This window comes from Narcine bancroftii, chromosome 4 (assembly GCF_036971445.1).
Source record: "Narcine bancroftii isolate sNarBan1 chromosome 4, sNarBan1.hap1, whole genome shotgun sequence".
Classification (NCBI taxonomy): Eukaryota; Metazoa; Chordata; class Chondrichthyes; order Torpediniformes; family Narcinidae; genus Narcine; species Narcine bancroftii.
The window spans coordinates 149,141,306-149,158,894 of record NC_091472.1 but is presented as its reverse complement, the minus strand read 5'-3'; positions in this window follow the sequence as shown (position 1 = coordinate 149,158,894).

Here is a 17,589-nt window from a genome sequence, read left to right as displayed (position 1 = left end):
ATCAGAGGTGGGGAATCAGAGGCAAGGAATCAGATGTGCGGAATCAGAGATGGGGAATCAGAGGCAGGGAATCAGAATCAGAAGCAGGGAATCAGAGGCCGGGAATCAGAGGCCGGAATCAGATGCTGGGAATCAGAGGCCTGGAATCAGAGGCGGGGAATCAGAGGCAGGGAATCAGATGCGGGGAATCAGAGGCGGGGAATCAGAGCTGGGGAATCAGAGGTGGGGTATTCGAGTTGGGGAATCAGAGGCGGGGAATCAGATATGGGGAAACAGAGGTGGGGAATCAGAAGCGGGGAAACAGAGGCAGGGAATCAGATATGGGGAATCAGAGGTGGGGAATCAGAGATGGGGAATCAGAGGCGGTGAATCAGAGATGGGGAATCAGAGGCGGGGAATCAGAGGCAGGAAATCAGACACGGGGATTCAGAGGCTGGGAATCAGACGGGGGGAATCAAAGGCGGGGAATCAGAGCTGGGGAATCGGAGGCAGGAAATCAGAGGCGGGGAATCAGATATGGGGAATCAGAGGCTGGGATTCAGAGGCGGGGAATCAGAGGCAGGGAATCAGACACGGGGAATCAGAGGTGGGGAATCAGAGATGGGGAATCAGAGGCGGGGAATCAGAGGCAGGGAATCAGACGCGGGGAATCTGAGGCGGGGAATCAGAGCTGGGGAATCAGACGTGGGGAATCAGAGTTGGGGAATCAGAGGCAGGGAATCGGATGTGCGGAATCAGAGATGGGGAATCAGATGTGGGGATTCAGAGGAATCAGAGATGGGGAATCAGAGGCGGGGAATCAGAGGCAGGAAATCAGACACGGGGATTCAGAGGCTGGGAATCAGACGGGGGGAATGAAAGGCGGGGAATCAGAGCTGGGGAATCAGAGGCAGGGAATCAGAGTTGGGGATTCAGAGACGGGGAATCAGATATGGGGAAACAGAGGCGGGGAATCAGAGGCGGGCAAACAGAGGCGGGGAATTAGATATGGGGAATCAGAGGTGGGGAATCAGAGGTGGTGAATCAGTGATGGGGAATCACAGGCGGGGAATCAGAGGCAGGGAATAGAACGCAGGGAATCAGACGCAGGGAATCAGAGCTGGGGAATCAGAGGCGGGGAATCATAGCTGGGAATCAGAGGCGGGGAATCAGATATGGGGAAACAGAGGCGGGGAATCAGAGGCGGGGAAACAGAGGCGGGGAATCAGATATGGGGAATCGGATGCGGGGAATCAGAGGCGGGGAATCAGAGCTGGGGAATCAGAGGCGGGGAATCAGAGTTGGGGCATCAGAGGTGGGGAATTAGATATAGGGAAACAGAGGCGGGGAATCACAGGCGGGGAAACAGAGGCGGGGAATCAGATATGGGGAATCAGAGGTGGGGAATCAGAGGCAGGGAATCAGATGTGCGGAATCAGAGATGGGGAATCAGAGGCAGGGAATCAGAATCAGAAGCGGGGAATCAGAGGCCGGGAATCAGAGGCCGGGAATCAGATGCTGGGAATAAGAGGCCGGGAATCAGAGGTGGGGAATTAGAGTCCGGGAATCAGAGATGGGGATTCAGAGGCGGGGAATGAGATATGGAGAATCAGAGGCGGGGAATCAGAGGCCTAGAAACAGAGGTGGGGAATCAGATATGGGGAATCAGAAGTGGCGAATCAAAGGCGGTGAATCAGAGATGGGGAATCAGAGGCGGGGAATCAGAGGCAGGGAATCAGATGCGGGGAATCAGAGGCGGGGAATCAGAGCTGGCGAATCAGAGGCGGGGAATCAGAGGTGGGCAATCAGAGGCGGGGAATCAGATATGGGGAATCAGAGGCGGGGAATCAGAGGCGGGGAAACAGAGGCGGGGAATCAAATATAGGGAATCAGAGGTGGGGAATCAGAGGTTGTGAATCAGAGATGGGGAATCAAGGCGGGGAATCAGAGGCAGGGAATAAGACACGGGGAATCAGAGGCGGGGATTCAGAGCTGGGGAATCAGAGGCAGGGAATCAGAGTTGGGGAATCAGAGGCAGGGAATCAGATATGGGGAATCAGAGGCGGGGAATCAGAGTCGGGGAAACAGAGGCGGGGAATCAGATATGGGGAATCAGAGGTGGGGAATCAGGGGCAGGGAGTCAGTTGCAGGGAATCAGAGGCGGGGAATCAGAGGCGGGGAATCAGAGGCAGGGAATCAGACACGGGGAATCAGAGGTGGGGAATCAGAGATGGGGAATCAGAGGCGGGGAATCAGAGTTGGGGAATCAGAGGCAGGGATTCAGATATGGGGAAATAGAGGCGGGGAATCAGATATGGGGAATCAGAGGTGTGGAATCAGAGGTTGGGAATCAGAGGAAGGGAATCAGAGTCGGGGAAACAGAGGCGGGGAATCAGATATGTGGAATCAGAGGTGGCGAATCAAAGGCGGTGAAACAGAGATGGGGAATCAGGGCAGGGAATCAGAGGCAGGGAATCAAACACGGGGAATCAGAGCTGGGGAATCAGAGGTGGGGAATCAGAGTTGGGAATCAGAGGCGGGGAATCAGAGGCGGGGAAACAGAGGCGGGGAATCAGAGGCGGGGAAACAGAGGCGGGGAATCAGAGGTGGTGAATCAGAGATGGGGAATCAGAGGCGGGGAATCAGAGGCAGGGAATCGGACGGCGGGAATCAGAGGCGGGGAATCAGAGCTGGGGAAACAGTGGCGGGGAATCAGATATGGGGAATCAGAGGTGGGGAATCAGGGGCGGGGAATCAGTGGCAGGGAATCAGAGGCCGGGAATAAAAGGCGGGGAATCAGAGCAGGGGAATCAGAGGTGGGGAATCAGAGTTGGGGAATCAGAGGAGGGGAATCAGATATGGGGAAACAGAGGCCGGGAATCAGAGGCAGAATAACAGAGGCGGGGAATCAGATATGGGGAATCAGAGGTGGGGAATTAGAGGTTGCGAATCAGAGGCGGGGAAACAGAGGCGGGGAATCAAATATAGGGAATCAGAGGTGGGGAATCACAGGTTGTGAATCAGAGATGGGGAATCAAGGCGGGGAATCAGAGGCAGGGAATCAGACGCGGGGAATCAGAGGCGGGGATTCAGTGCTGGGGAATCAGAGGCGGTGAATCAGAGTTGGGGAATCAGAGGCAGGGAATCAGATATGGGGAAACAGAGGCGGGGAATCAGAGGCGGGGAAACAGAGGCGGGGAATCAGATATGGGGAATCAGAATTGGGGAATCAGAGGCAGGGAATCAGTGGCAGGGAATCAGAGGCGGGGAATCAGAGGCGGGGAATCAGAGGCAGGGAATCAGACACGGGGAATCGGAGGCGGGGAATCAGAGATGGGGAATCAGAGGCGGGGAATCAGAGGCAGGGAATCGGACTCCGGGAATCAGAGTCGGGGAATCAGAGCTGGGGAATCAGAGGCGGGGAATCAGAGTTGGGGAATCAGAGGCTGCGAATCAGATATGGGGAAATAGAGGCGGGGAATCAGATATGGGGAATCAGAGGTGTGGAATCAGAGGTTGGGAATCAGAGGCAGGGAATCAGAGTCGGGGAAACAGAGGCAGGGAATCAGATATGGGGAATCAGAGGTGGCGAATCAAAGGCGGTGAAACAGAGATGGGGAATCAGGGCAGGGAATCAGAGGCACGGAATCAAACACGGGGAATCAGAGCTGGGGAATCAGAGGCGGGGAATCAGAGTTGGGAATCAGAGGCGGGGAATCAGAGGCGGGGAAACAGAGGAGGGGAATCAGATATGGGGATTCAGAGGTGGGGAATCCGAGGTTGGGAATCAGAGGCAGGGAATCAGAGGCGGGGTATCAGAGGCGGGGAATCAGAGGAAGGGAATCAGATGTGCGGAATCGGAGATGGGGAATCAGAGGCAGGGAATCAGAGGCGGGGAATCAGAGGCGGGGAATCAGAGGCCGGGAATCAGATATGGGAAAACAGAGGCTGGGAATCCGAGGCGGGGAAACAGAGGCGGGGAATCAGATATGGGGAATCAGAGGTGGGGAATCAGAGGTTGGGAATCAGAGGCAGGGAATCAGAGGCTTGGAATCAGATGCAGGGAATCAGATGCGGGGAATCAGAGGCGGGGAATCAGAGCTGGGGAATCAGAGGTGGGGAATCAGATTTGGGGAATCAGAGGCGGGGACTTAGATATTGGGAAACAGAGGCGGGGAATCAGAGGCGGGGAAACCCAGGCGGGGAATCAGATATGGGGAATCAGAGGTGGGGAATCAGAGGCAAGGAATCAGATGTGCGGAATCAGAGATGGGGAATCAGAGGCAGGGAATCAGAATCAGAAGCAGGGAATCAGAGGCCGGGAATCAGAGGCCGGAATCAGATGCTGGGAATCAGAGGCCTGGAATCAGAGGCGGGGAATCAGAGGCAGGGAATCAGATGCGGGGAATCAGAGGCGGGGAATCAGAGCTGGGGAATCAGAGGTGGGGTATTCGAGTTGGGGAATCAGAGGCTGGGAATCAGATATGGGGAAACAGAGGTGGGGAATCAGAGGCGGGGAAACAGAGGCAGGGAATCAGATATGGGGAATCAGAGGTGGGGAATCAGAGATGTGGAATCAGAGGCGGTGAATCAGAGATGGGGAATCAGAGGCGGGGAATCAGAGGCAGGAAATCAGACACGGGGATTCAGAGGCTGGGAATCAGACGGGGGGAATCAAAGGCGGGGAATCAGAGCTGGGGAATCAGAGGCAGGGAATCAGAGGCGGGGAATCAGATATGGGGAATCAGAGGCTGGGATTCAGAGGCGGGGAATCAGAGGCAGGGAATCAGACACGGGGAATCAGAGGTGGGGAATCAGAGATGGGGAATCAGAGGCGGGGAATCAGAGGCAGGGAATCAGACGCGGGGAATCTGAGGCGGGGAATCAGAGCTGGGGAATCAGAGGTGGGGAATCAGAGTTGGGGAATCAGAGGCAGGGAATCGGATGTGCGGAATCAGAGATGGGGAATCAGATGTGGGGAATCAGAGGAATCAGAGATGGGGAATCAGAGGCGGGGAATCAGAGGCAGGAAATCAGACACGGGGATTCAGAGGCTGGGAATCAGACGGGGGGAATCAAAGGCGGGGAATCAGAGCTGGGGAATCAGAGGCAGGGAATCAGAGTTGGGGATTCAGAGACGGGGAATCAGATATGGGGAAACAGAGGCGGGGAATCAGAGGCGGGCAAACAGAGGCGGGGAATTAGATATGGGGAATCAGAGGTGGGGAATCAGAGGTGGTGAATCAGTGATGGGGAATCACAGGCGGGGAATCAGAGGCAGGGAATAGAACGCAGGGAATCAGACGCAGGGAATCAGAGCTGGGGAATCAGAGGCGGGGAATCATAGCTGGGAATCAGAGGCGGGGAATCAGATATGGGGAAACAGAGGCGGGGAATCAGAGGCGGGGAATCAGAGGTGGTGAATCAGAGATGGGGAATCAGAGGCGGGGAATCAGAGGCAGGGAATCGGACGGCGGGAATCAGAGGCGGGGAATCAGAGCTGGGGAAACAGTGGCGGGTAATCAGATATGGGGAATCAGAGGTGGGGAATCAGGGGCGGGGAATCAGTGGCAGGGAATCAGAGGCCGGGAATAAAAGGCGGGGAATCAGAGCTGGGGAATCAGAGGTGGGGAATCAGAGTTGGGGAATCAGAGGAGGGGAATCAGATATGGGGAAACAGAGGCCGGGAATCAGAGGCAGAATAACAGAGGCGGGGAATCAGATATGGGGAATCAGAGGTGGGGAATTAGAGGTTGCGAATCAGAGGCGGGGAAACAGAGGCGGGGAATCAAATATAGGGAATCAGAGGTGGGGAATCACAGGTTGTGAATCAGAGATGGGGAATCAAGGCGGGGAATCAGAGGCAGGGAATCAGACGCGGGGAATCAGAGGCGGGGATTCAGTGCTGGGGAATCAGAGGCGGTGAATCAGAGTTGGGGAATCAGAGGCAGGGAATCAGATATGGGGAAACAGAGGCGGGGAATCAGAGGCGGGGAAACAGAGGCGGGGAATCAGATATGGGGAATCAGAATTGGGGAATCAGAGGCAGGGAATCAGTGGCAGGGAATCAGAGGCGGGGAATCAGAGGCGGGGAATCAGAGGCAGGGAATCAGACACGGGGAATCGGAGGCGGGGAATCAGAGATGGGGAATCAGAGGCGGGGAATCAGAGGCAGGGAATCGGACTCCGGGAATCAGAGTCGGGGAATCAGAGCTGGGGAATCAGAGGCGGGGAATCAGAGTTGGGGAATCAGAGGCTGCGAATCAGATATGGGGAAATAGAGGCGGGGAATCAGATATGGGGAATCAGAGGTGTGGAATCAGAGGTTGGGAATCAGAGGCAGGGAATCAGAGTCGGGGAAACAGAGGCAGGGAATCAGATATGGGGAATCAGAGGTGGCGAATCAAAGGCGGTGAAACAGAGATGGGGAATCAGGGCAGGGAATCAGAGGCACGGAATCAAACACGGGGAATCAGAGCTGGGGAATCAGAGGCGGGGAATCAGAGTTGGGAATCAGAGGCGGGGAATCAGAGGCGGGGAAACAGAGGAGGGGAATCAGATATGGGGATTCAGAGGTGGGGAATCCGAGGTTGGGAATCAGAGGCAGGGAATCAGAGGCGGGGTATCAGAGGCGGGGAATCAGAGGAAGGGAATCAGATGTGCGGAATCGGAGATGGGGAATCAGAGGCAGGGAATCAGAGGCGGGGAATCAGAGGCGGGGAATCAGAGGCCGGGAATCAGATATGGGAAAACAGAGGCTGGGAATCCGAGGCGGGGAAACAGAGGCGGGGAATCAGATATGGGGAATCAGAGGTGGGGAATCAGAGGTTGGGAATCAGAGGCAGGGAATCAGAGGCTTGGAATCAGATGCAGGGAATCAGATGCGGGGAATCAGAGGCGGGGAATCAGAGCTGGGGAATCAGAGGTGGGGAATCAGATTTGGGGAATCAGAGGCGGGGACTTAGATATTGGGAAACAGAGGCGGGGAATCAGAGGCGGGGAAACCCAGGCGGGGAATCAGATATGGGGAATCAGAGGTGGGGAATCAGAGGCAAGGAATCAGATGTGCGGAATCAGAGATGGGGAATCAGAGGCAGGGAATCAGAATCAGAAGCAGGGAATCAGAGGCCGGGAATCAGAGGCCGGAATCAGATGCTGGGAATCAGAGGCCTGGAATCAGAGGCGGGGAATCAGAGGCAGGGAATCAGATGCGGGGAATCAGAGGCGGGGAATCAGAGCTGGGGAATCAGAGGTGGGGTATTCGAGTTGGGGAATCAGAGGCTGGGAATCAGATATGGGGAAACAGAGGTGGGGAATCAGAGGCGGGGAAACAGAGGCAGGGAATCAGATATGGGGAATCAGAGGTGGGGAATCAGAGATGTGGAATCAGAGGCGGTGAATCAGAGATGGGGAATCAGAGGCGGGGAATCAGAGGCAGGAAATCAGACACGGGGATTCAGAGGCTGGGAATCAGACGGGGGGAATCAAAGGCGGGGAATCAGAGCTGGGGAATCAGAGGCAGGGAATCAGAGGCGGGGAATCAGATATGGGGAATCAGAGGCTGGGATTCAGAGGCGGGGAATCAGAGGCAGGGAATCAGACACGGGGAATCAGAGGTGGGGAATCAGAGATGGGGAATCAGAGGCGGGGAATCAGAGGCAGGGAATCAGACGCGGGGAATCTGAGGCGGGGAATCAGAGCTGGGGAATCAGAGGTGGGGAATCAGAGTTGGGGAATCAGAGGCAGGGAATCGGATGTGCGGAATCAGAGATGGGGAATCAGATGTGGGGAATCAGAGGAATCAGAGATGGGGAATCAGAGGCGGGGAATCAGAGGCAGGAAATCAGACACGGGGATTCAGAGGCTGGGAATCAGACGGGGGGAATCAAAGGCGGGGAATCAGAGCTGGGGAATCAGAGGCAGGGAATCAGAGTTGGGGATTCAGAGACGGGGAATCAGATATGGGGAAACAGAGGCGGGGAATCAGAGGCGGGCAAACAGAGGCGGGGAATTAGATATGGGGAATCAGAGGTGGGGAATCAGAGGTGGTGAATCAGTGATGGGGAATCACAGGCGGGGAATCAGAGGCAGGGAATAGAACGCAGGGAATCAGACGCAGGGAATCAGAGCTGGGGAATCAGAGGCGGGGAATCATAGCTGGGAATCAGAGGCGGGGAATCAGATATGGGGAAACAGAGGCGGGGAATCAGAGGCAGGGAAACAGAGGCGGGGAATCAGATATGGGGAATCGGATGCGGGGAATCAGAGGCGGGGAATCAGAGCTGGGGAATCAGAGGCGGGGAATCAGAGTTGGGGCATCAGAGGTGGGGAATTAGATATAGGGAAACAGAGGCGGGGAATCAGAGGCGGGGAAACAGAGGCGGGGAATCAGATATGGGGAATCAGAGGTGGGGAATCAGAGGCAGGGAATCAGATGTGCGGAATCAGAGATGGGGAATCAGAGGCAGGGAATCAGAATCAGAAGCGGGGAATCAGAGGCCGGGAATCAGAGGCCGGGAATCAGATGCTGGGAATAAGAGGCCGGGAATCAGAGGTGGGGAATCAGAGTCCGGGAATCAGAGATGGGGATTCAGAGGCGGGGAATGAGATATGGAGAATCAGAGGCGGGGAATCAGAGGCCGGGAAACAGAGGTGGGGAATCAGATATGGGGAATCAGAGGTGGCGAATCAAAGGCGGTGAATCAGAGATGGGGAATCAGAGGCGGGGAATCAGAGGCAGGGAATCAGATGCGGGGAATCAGAGGCGGGGAATCAGAGCTGGCGAATCAGAGGCGGGGAATCAGAGGTGGGCAATCAGAGGCGGGGAATCAGATATGGGGAATCAGAGGCGGGGAATCAGAGGCGGGGAAACAGAGGCGGGGAATCAAATATAGGGAATCAGAGGTGGGGAATCAGAGGTTGTGAATCAGAGATGGGGAATCAAGGCGGGGAATCAGAGGCAGGGAATCAGACACGGGGAATCAGAGGCGGGGATTCAGAGCTGGGGAATCAGAGGCAGGGAATCAGAGTTGGGGAATCAGAGGCAGGGAATCAGATATGGGGAATCAGAGGCGGGGAATCAGAGTCGGGGAAACAGAGGCGGGGAATCAGATATGGGGAATCAGAGGTGGGGAATCAGGGGCAGGGAGTCAGTTGCAGGGAATCAGAGGCGGGGAATCAGAGGCGGGGAATCAGAGGCAGGGAATCAGACACGGGGAATCAGAGGCGGGGAATCAGAGATGGGGAATCAGAGGCGGGGAATCAGAGGCAGGGAATCGGACGCCGGGAATCAGAGTCGGGGAATCAGAGCTGGGGAATCAGAGGCGGGGAATCAGAGTTGGGGAATCAGAGGCAGGGATTCAAATATGGGGAAATAGAGGCGGGGAATCAGATATGGGGAATCAGAGGTGGGGAATCAGAGGTTGGGAATCAGAGGCATGGAATCAGAGGCGGGGAATCAGAGGCGGGGAATCAGAGGCGGGGAATCAGAGGCCGGGAATCAGATATGGGGAAACAGAGGCGGGGAATCCGAGGCGGGGAAACAGAGGCGGGGAATCAGATATGGGGAATCAGAGGTGGGGAATCAGAGGTTGGGAATCAGAGGCAGGGAATCAGAGGCTTGGAATCAGATGCAGGGAATCAGATGCGGGGCATCAGAGGCGGGGAATCAGAGCTGGGGAATCAGAGGTGGGGAATCAGATTTGGGGAATCAGAGGTGGGGACTTAGATATTGGGAAACAGAGGCGGGGAATCAGAGGCGGGGAAACAGAGGTGGGGAATCAGATATGGAGAATCAGAGGTGGGGAATAAGAGGCAGGGAATCAGATGTGCGGAATCAGAGATAGGGAATCAGAGGCAGGGAATCAGAATCAGAAGCAGGGAATCAGAGGCCGGGAATCAGAGGCCGGAATCAGATGATGGGAATCAGAGGCCTGGAATCAGAGGCGGGGAATCAGAGGCAGGGAATCAGATGCGGGGAATCAGAGGCGGGGAATCAGAGCTGGGGAATCAGAGGCGGGGAATCAGATATGGGGAAACAGAGGTAGGGAATCAGAGGCGGGGAAACATAGGCAGGGAATCGGATGTGCGGAATCAGAGATGGGGAATCAGAGGCCGGGAATCAGAGGTGGTGAATCAGAGATGGGGAATCGGAGGCGGGGAATCAGAGGCAGGGTATCAGACGCGGGGAATCAGAGGTGGGCAATAAGAGGCGGGGAATCAGATATGGGGAATCAGAGGCGGGGAATCAGAGGCGGGGAAACAGAGGCGGGGAATCAGATATGGGGAATCAGAGGAGGGGCATCAGAGGTTGTGAATCACAGATGGGGAATCAGAGGCGGGGAATCAGAGGCAGGGAATCAGACGCGGGGAATCAGAGGCGGGGATTCAGAGCTGGGGAATCAGAAGCGGGGAATCAGAGTTGGGGAATCAGAGGCGGTGAATCAGATATGGGGAATCAGAGGCAGGGAATCAGAGGCGGGGAATAAGAGGCATGGAATCAGATGCGGGGAATCTGAGGCGGGGAATCAGAGCTGGGGAATCAGAGTTGGGGAATCAGAGTTGGGGAATCAGAGGCAGGGAATTGGATGTGCGGAATCAGAGATGGGGAATCAGAGGTGGGGAATCAGAGGCGGTGAATCAGAGATGGGGAATCAGAGGCGGGGAATCAGAGGCAGGAAATCAGACACGGGGATTCAGAGGCTGGGGATCAGACGGGGGGAATCAAAGGCGGGGAATCAGAGCTGGGGAATCTGAGGCAGGGAATCAGAGTTGGGGATTCAGAGGCGGGGAATCAGATATGGGGAAACAGAGGCGTGGAATCAGAGGCGGGCAAACAGAGGCGGGGAATTAGATATGGGGAATCAGAGGTAGGGAATCAGAGGTGGTGAATCAGTGATGGGGAATCACAGGCGGGGAATCAGAGGCAGGGAATAGAACGCGGGGAATCAGAATCAGGGAATCAGAGCTGGGGAATCAGAGGCGGAGAATCATAGTTGGGAATCAGAGGCGGGAATCAGATATGGGGAAACAGAGGCGGGGAATCAGAGGCGGGGCAACAGAGGCGGGGAATCAGATATGGGGAATCGGATGCAGGGAATCAGAGGCGGGGAATCAGAGCTGGGGAATCAGAGGCGGGGAATCAGAGATGGGGATTCAGAGGCGGGGAATGAGATATGGAGAATCAGAGGCGGGGAATCAGAGGCGGGGAAACAGAGTTGGGGAATCAGATATGGGGAATCAGAGGTGGCGAATCAAAGGCGGTGAATCAGAGATGGGGAATCAGAGGCAGGGAATCAGAGGCAGGGAATCAGATGCGGGGAATCAGAGGCGGGGAATCAGAGCTGGCGAATCAGAGGCTGGGAAACAGAGGTGGTCAATCAGAGGCGGGGAATCAGATATGGGGAATCAGAGGCGGGGAATCAGAGGCGGGGAAACAGAGGCGGGGAATCAAATATAGGGAATCAGAGGTGGGGAATCAGAGGTTGTGAATCAGAGATGGGGAATCAAGGCGGGGAATCAGAGGCAGGGAATCAGACGCGGGGAATCAGAGGCGGGGATTCAGAGCTGAGGAATCAGAGGCGGGGAATCAGAGTTGGGGAATCAGAGGCAGGGAATCAGATATGGGGAATCAGAGGTGGGGAATCAGAGGCCGGGAATCAGATATGGGGAAACATAGGCGGGGAATCCGAGGCGGGGAAACAGAGGTGGGGAATCAGATATGGGGAATCAGAGGTGGGGAATCAGAGGTTGGGAATCAGAGGCAGGGAATCAGAGGCTTGGAATCAGATGCAGGGTATCAGATGCGGGGAATCAGAGGCGGGGAATCAGAGCTGGGGAATCAGAGGTGGGGAATCAGATTTGGGGAATCAGAGGTGGGGACTTAGATATTGGGAAACAGAGGCGGGGAATCAGAGGCGGGGAAACAGAGGCGGGGAATCAGATATGGGGAATCAGAGGTGGGGAATCAGAGGCAGGGAATCAGATGCGCGGAATCAGAGATGGGGAATCAGAGGCAGGGAATCAGAATCAGAAGCAGGGAATCAGACACGGGGAATCAGAGGCGGGGATTCAGAGCTGGGGAATCAGAGGCAGGGAATCAGAGTTGGGGAATCAGAGGCAGGGAATCAGATATGGGGAATCAGAGGCGGGGAATCAGAGTCGGGGAAACAGAGGCGGGGAATCAGATATGGGGAATCAGAGGTGGGGAATCAGGGGCAGGGAGTCAGTTGCAGGGAATCAGAGGCGGGGAATCAGAGGCGGGGAATCAGAGGCAGGGAATCAGACACGGGGAATCAGAGGTGGGGAATCAGAGATGGGGAATCTGAGGCGGGGAATCAGAGGCAGGGAATCGGACGCCGGGAATCAGAGTCGGGGAATCAGAGCTGGGGAATCAGAGGCGGGGAATCAGAGTTGGGGAATCAGAGGCAGGGATTCAGATATGGGGAAATAGAGGCGGGGAATCAGATATGGGGAATCAGAGGTGTGGAATCAGAGGTTGGGAATCAGAGGAAGGGAATCAGAGTCGGGGAAACAGAGGCGGGGAATCAGATATGTGGAATCAGAGGTGGCGAATCAAAGGCGGTGAAACAGAGATGGGGAATCAGGGCAGGGAATCAGAGGCAGGGAATCAAACACGGGGAATCAGAGCTGGGGAATCAGAGGTGGGGAATCAGAGTTGGGAATCAGAGGCGGGGAATCAGAGGCGGGGAAACAGAGGCGGGGAATCAGAGGCAGGGAAACAGAGGCGGGGAATCAGAGGTGGTGAATCAGAGATGGGGAATCAGAGGCGGGGAATCAGAGGCAGGGAATCGGACGCCGGGAATCAGAGGCGGGGAATCAGAGCTGGGGAAACAGTGGCGGGGAATCAGATATGGGGAATCAGAGGTGGGGAATCAGGGGCGGGGAATCAGTGGCAGGGAATCAGAGGCCGGGAATAAAAGGCGGGGAATCAGAGCTGGGGAATCAGAGGTGGGGAATCAGAGTTGGGGAATCAGAGGAGGGGAATCAGATATGGGGAAACAGAGGCCGGGAATCAGAGGCAGAATAACAGAGGCGGGGAATCAGATATGGGGAATCAGAGGTGGGGAATTAGAGGTTGCGAATCAGAGGCGGGGAAACAGAGGCGGGGAATCAAATATAGGGAATCAGAGGTGGGGAATCACAGGTTGTGAATCAGAGATGGGGAATCAAGGCGGGGAATCAGAGGCAGGGAATCAGACGCGGGGAATCAGAGGCGGGGATTCAGAGCTGGGGAATCAGAGGCGGTGAATCAGAGTTGGGGAATCAGAGGCAGGGAATCAGATATGGGGAAACAGAGGCGGGGAATCAGAGGCGGGGAAACAGAGGCGGGGAATCAGATATGGGGAATCAGAATTGGGGAATCAGAGGCAGGGAATCAGTGGCAGGGAATCAGAGGCGGGGTATCAGAGGCGGGGAATCAGAGGCAGGGAATCAGACACGGGGAATCGGAGGCGGGGAATCAGAGATGGGGAATCAGAGGCGGGGAATCAGAGGCAGGGAATCGGACTCCGGGAATCAGAGTCGGGGAATCAGAGCTGGGGAATCAGAGGCGGGGAATCAGAGTTGGGGAATCAGAGGCTGCGAATCAGATATGGGGAAATAGAGGCGGGGAATCAGATATGGGGAATCAGAGGTGTGGAATCAGAGGTTGGGAATCAGAGGCAGGGAATCAGAGTCGGGGAAACAGAGGCGGGGAATCAGATATGGGGAATCAGAGGTGGCGAATCAAAGGCGGTGAAACAGAGATGGGGAATCAGGGCAGGGAATCAGAGGCACGGAATCAAACACGGGGAATCAGAGCTGGGGAATCAGAGGCGGGGAATCAGAGTTGGGAATCAGAGGAGGGGAATCAGAGGCGGGGAAACAGAGGAGGGGAATCAGATATGGGGATTCAGAGGTGGGGAATCCGAGGTTGGGAATCAGAGGCAGGGAATCAGAGGCGGGGTATCAGAGGCGGGGAATCAGAGGAAGGGAATCAGATGTGCGGAATCGGAGATGGGGAATCAGAGGCAGGGAATCAGAGGCGGGGAATCAGAGGCGGGGAATCAGAGGCCGGGAATCAGATATGGGAAAACAGAGGCTGGGAATCCGAGGCGGGGAAACAGAGGCGGGGAATCAGATATGGGGAATCAGAGGTGGGGAATCAGAGGTTGGGAATCAGAGGCAGGGAATCAGAGGCTTGGAATCAGATGCAGGGAATCAGATGCGGGGAATCAGAGGCGGGGAATCAGAGCTGGGGAATCAGAGGTGGGGAATCAGATTTGGGGAATCAGAGGCGGGGACTTAGATATTGGGAAACAGAGGCGGGGAATCAGAGGCGGGGAAACCCAGGCGGGGAATCAGATATGGGGAATCAGAGGTGGGGAATCAGAGGCAAGGAATCAGATGTGCGGAATCAGAGATGGGGAATCAGAGGCAGGGAATCAGAATCAGAAGCAGGGAATCAGAGGCCGGGAATCAGAGGCCGGAATCAGATGCTGGGAATCAGAGGCCTGGAATCAGAGGCGGGGAATCAGAGGCAGGGAATCAGATGCGGGGAATCAGAGGCGGGGAATCAGAGCTGGGGAATCAGAGGTGGGGTATTCGAGTTGGGGAATCAGAGGCGGGGAATCAGATATGGGGAAACAGAGGTGGGGAATCAGAGGCGGGGAAACAGAGGCAGGGAATCAGATATGGGGAATCAGAGGTGGGGAATCAGAGATGTGGAATCAGAGGCGGTGAATCAGAGATGGGGAATCAGAGGCGGGGAATCAGAGGCAGGAAATCAGACACGGGGATTCAGAGGCTGGGAATCAGACGGGGGGAATCAAAGGCGGGGAATCAGAGCTGGGGAATCAGAGGCAGGGAATCAGAGGCGGGGAATCAGAGGTGGGGAATCAGAGATGGGGAATCAGAGGCGGGGAATCAGAGGCTGGGATTCAGAGGCGGGGAATCAGAGGCAGGGAATCAGACACGAGGAATCAGAGGTGGGGAATCAGAGATGGGGAATCAGAGGCGGGGAATCAGAGGCAGGGAATCAGACGCGGGGAATCTGAGGCGGGGAATCAGAGCTGGGGAATCAGAGGTGGGGAATCAGAGTTGGGGAATCAGAGGCAGGGAATCGGATGTGCGGAATCAGAGATGGGGAATCAGATGTGGGGAATCAGAGGAATCAGAGATGGGGAATCAGAGGCGGGGAATCAGAGGCAGGAAATCAGACACGGGGATTCAGAGGCTGGGAATCAGACGGGGGGAATCAAAGGCGGGGAATCAGAGCTGCGGAATCAGAGGCAGGGAATCAGAGTTGGGGATTCAGAGACGGTGAATCAGATATGGGGAAACAGAGGCGGGGAATCAGAGGCGGGCAAACAGAGGCGGGGAATTAGATATGGGGAATCAGAGGTGGGGAATCAGAGGTGGTGAATCAGTGATGGGGAATCACAGGCGGGGAATCAGAGGCAGGGAATAGAACGCAGGGAATCAGACGCAGGGAATCAGAGCTGGGGAATCAGAGGCGGGGAATCATAGCTGGGAATCAGAGGCGGGGAATCAGATATGGGGAAACAGAGGCGGGGAATCAGAGGCGGGGAAACAGAGGCGGGGAATCAGATATGGGGAATCGGATGCGGGGAATCAGAGGCGGGGAATCAGAGCTGGGGAATCAGAGGCGGGGAATCAGAGTTGGGGCATCAGAGGTGGGGAATTAGATATAGGGAAACAGAGGCGGGGAATCAGAGGCGGGGAAACAGAGGCGGGGAATCAGATATGGGGAATCAGAGGTGGGGAATCAGAGGCAGGGAATCAGATGTGCGGAATCAGAGATGGGGAATCAGAGGCAGGGAATCAGAATCAGAAGCGGGGAATCAGAGGCCGGGAATCAGAGGCCGGGAATCAGATGCTGGGAATAAGAGGCCGGGAATCAGAGGTGGGGAATCAGAGTCCGGGAATCAGAGATGGGGATTCAGAGGCGGGGAATGAGATATGGAGAATCAGAGGCGGGGAATCAGAGGCCGGGAAACAGAGGTGGGGAATCAGATATGGGGAATCAGAGGTGGCGAATCAAAGGCGGTGAATCAGAGATGGGGAATCAGAGGCGGGGAATCAGAGGCAGGGAATCAGATGCGGGGAATCAGAGGCGGGGAATCAGAGCTGGCGAATCAGAGGTGGGCAATCAGAGGCGGGGAATCAGATATGGGGAATCAGAGGCGGGGAATCAGAGGCGGGGAAACAGAGGCGGGGAATCAAATATAGGGAATCAGAGGTGGGGAATCAGAGGTTGTGAATCAGAGATGGGGAATCAAGGCGGGGAATCAGAGGCAGGGAATCAGACACGGGGAATCAGAGGCGGGGATTCAGAGCTGGGGAATCAGAGGCAGGGAATCAGAGTTGGGGAATCAGAGGCAGGGAATCAGATATGGGGAATCAGAGGCGGGGAATCAGAGTCGGGGAAACAGAGGCGGGGAATCAGATATGGGGAATCAGAGGTGGGGAATCAGGGGCAGGGAGTCAGTTGCAGGGAATCAGAGGCGGGGAATCAGAGGCGGGGAATCAGAGGCAGGGAATCAGACACGGGGAATCAGAGGCGGGGAATCAGAGATGGGGAATCAGAGGCGGGGAATCAGAGGCAGGGAATCGGACGCCGGGAATCAGAGTCGGGGAATCAGAGCTGGGGAATCAGAGGCGGGGAATCAGAGTTGGGGAATCAGAGGCAGGGATTCAAATATGGGGAAATAGAGGCGGGGAATCAGATATGGGGAATCAGAGGTGTGGAATCAGAGGTTGGGAATCAGAGGAAGGGAATCAGAGTCGGGGAAACAGAGGCGGGGAATCAGATATGTGGAATCAGAGGTGGCGAATCAAAGGCGGTGAAACAGAGATGGGGAATCAGGGCAGGGAATCAGAGGCAGGGAATCAAACACGGGGAATCAGAGCTGGGGAATCAGAGGTGGGGAATCAGAGTTGGGAATCAGAGGCGGGGAATCAGAGGCGGGGAAACAGAGGCGGGGAATCAGATATGGGGAATCAGAGGTGGGGAATCAGAGGTTGGGAATCAGAGGCATGGAATCAGAGGCGGGGAATCAGAGGCGGGGAATCAGAGGCGGGGAATCAGAGGCCGGGAATCAGATATGGGGAAACAGAGGCGGGGAATCCGAGGCGGGGAAACAGAGGCGGGGAATCAGATATGGGGAATCAGAGGTGGGGAATCAGAGGTTGGGAATCAGAGGCAGGGAATCAGAGGCTTGGAATCAGATGCAGGGAATCAGATGCGGGGCATCAGAGGCGGGGAATCAGAGCTGGGGAATCAGAGTTGGGGAATCAGATTTGGGGAATCAGAGGTGGGGACTTAGATATTGGGAAACAGAGGCGGGGAATCAGAGGCGGGGAAACAGAGGTGGGGAATCAGATATGGAGAATCAGAGGTTGGGAATCAGAGGCAGGGAATCAGATGTGCGGAATCAGAGATAGGGAATCAGAGGCAGGGAATCAGAATCAGAAGCAGGGAATCAGAGGCCGGGAATCAGAGGCCGGAATCAGATGATGGGAATCAGAGGCCTGGAATCAGAGGCGGGGAATCAGAGGCAGGGAATCAGATGCGGGGAATCAGAGGCG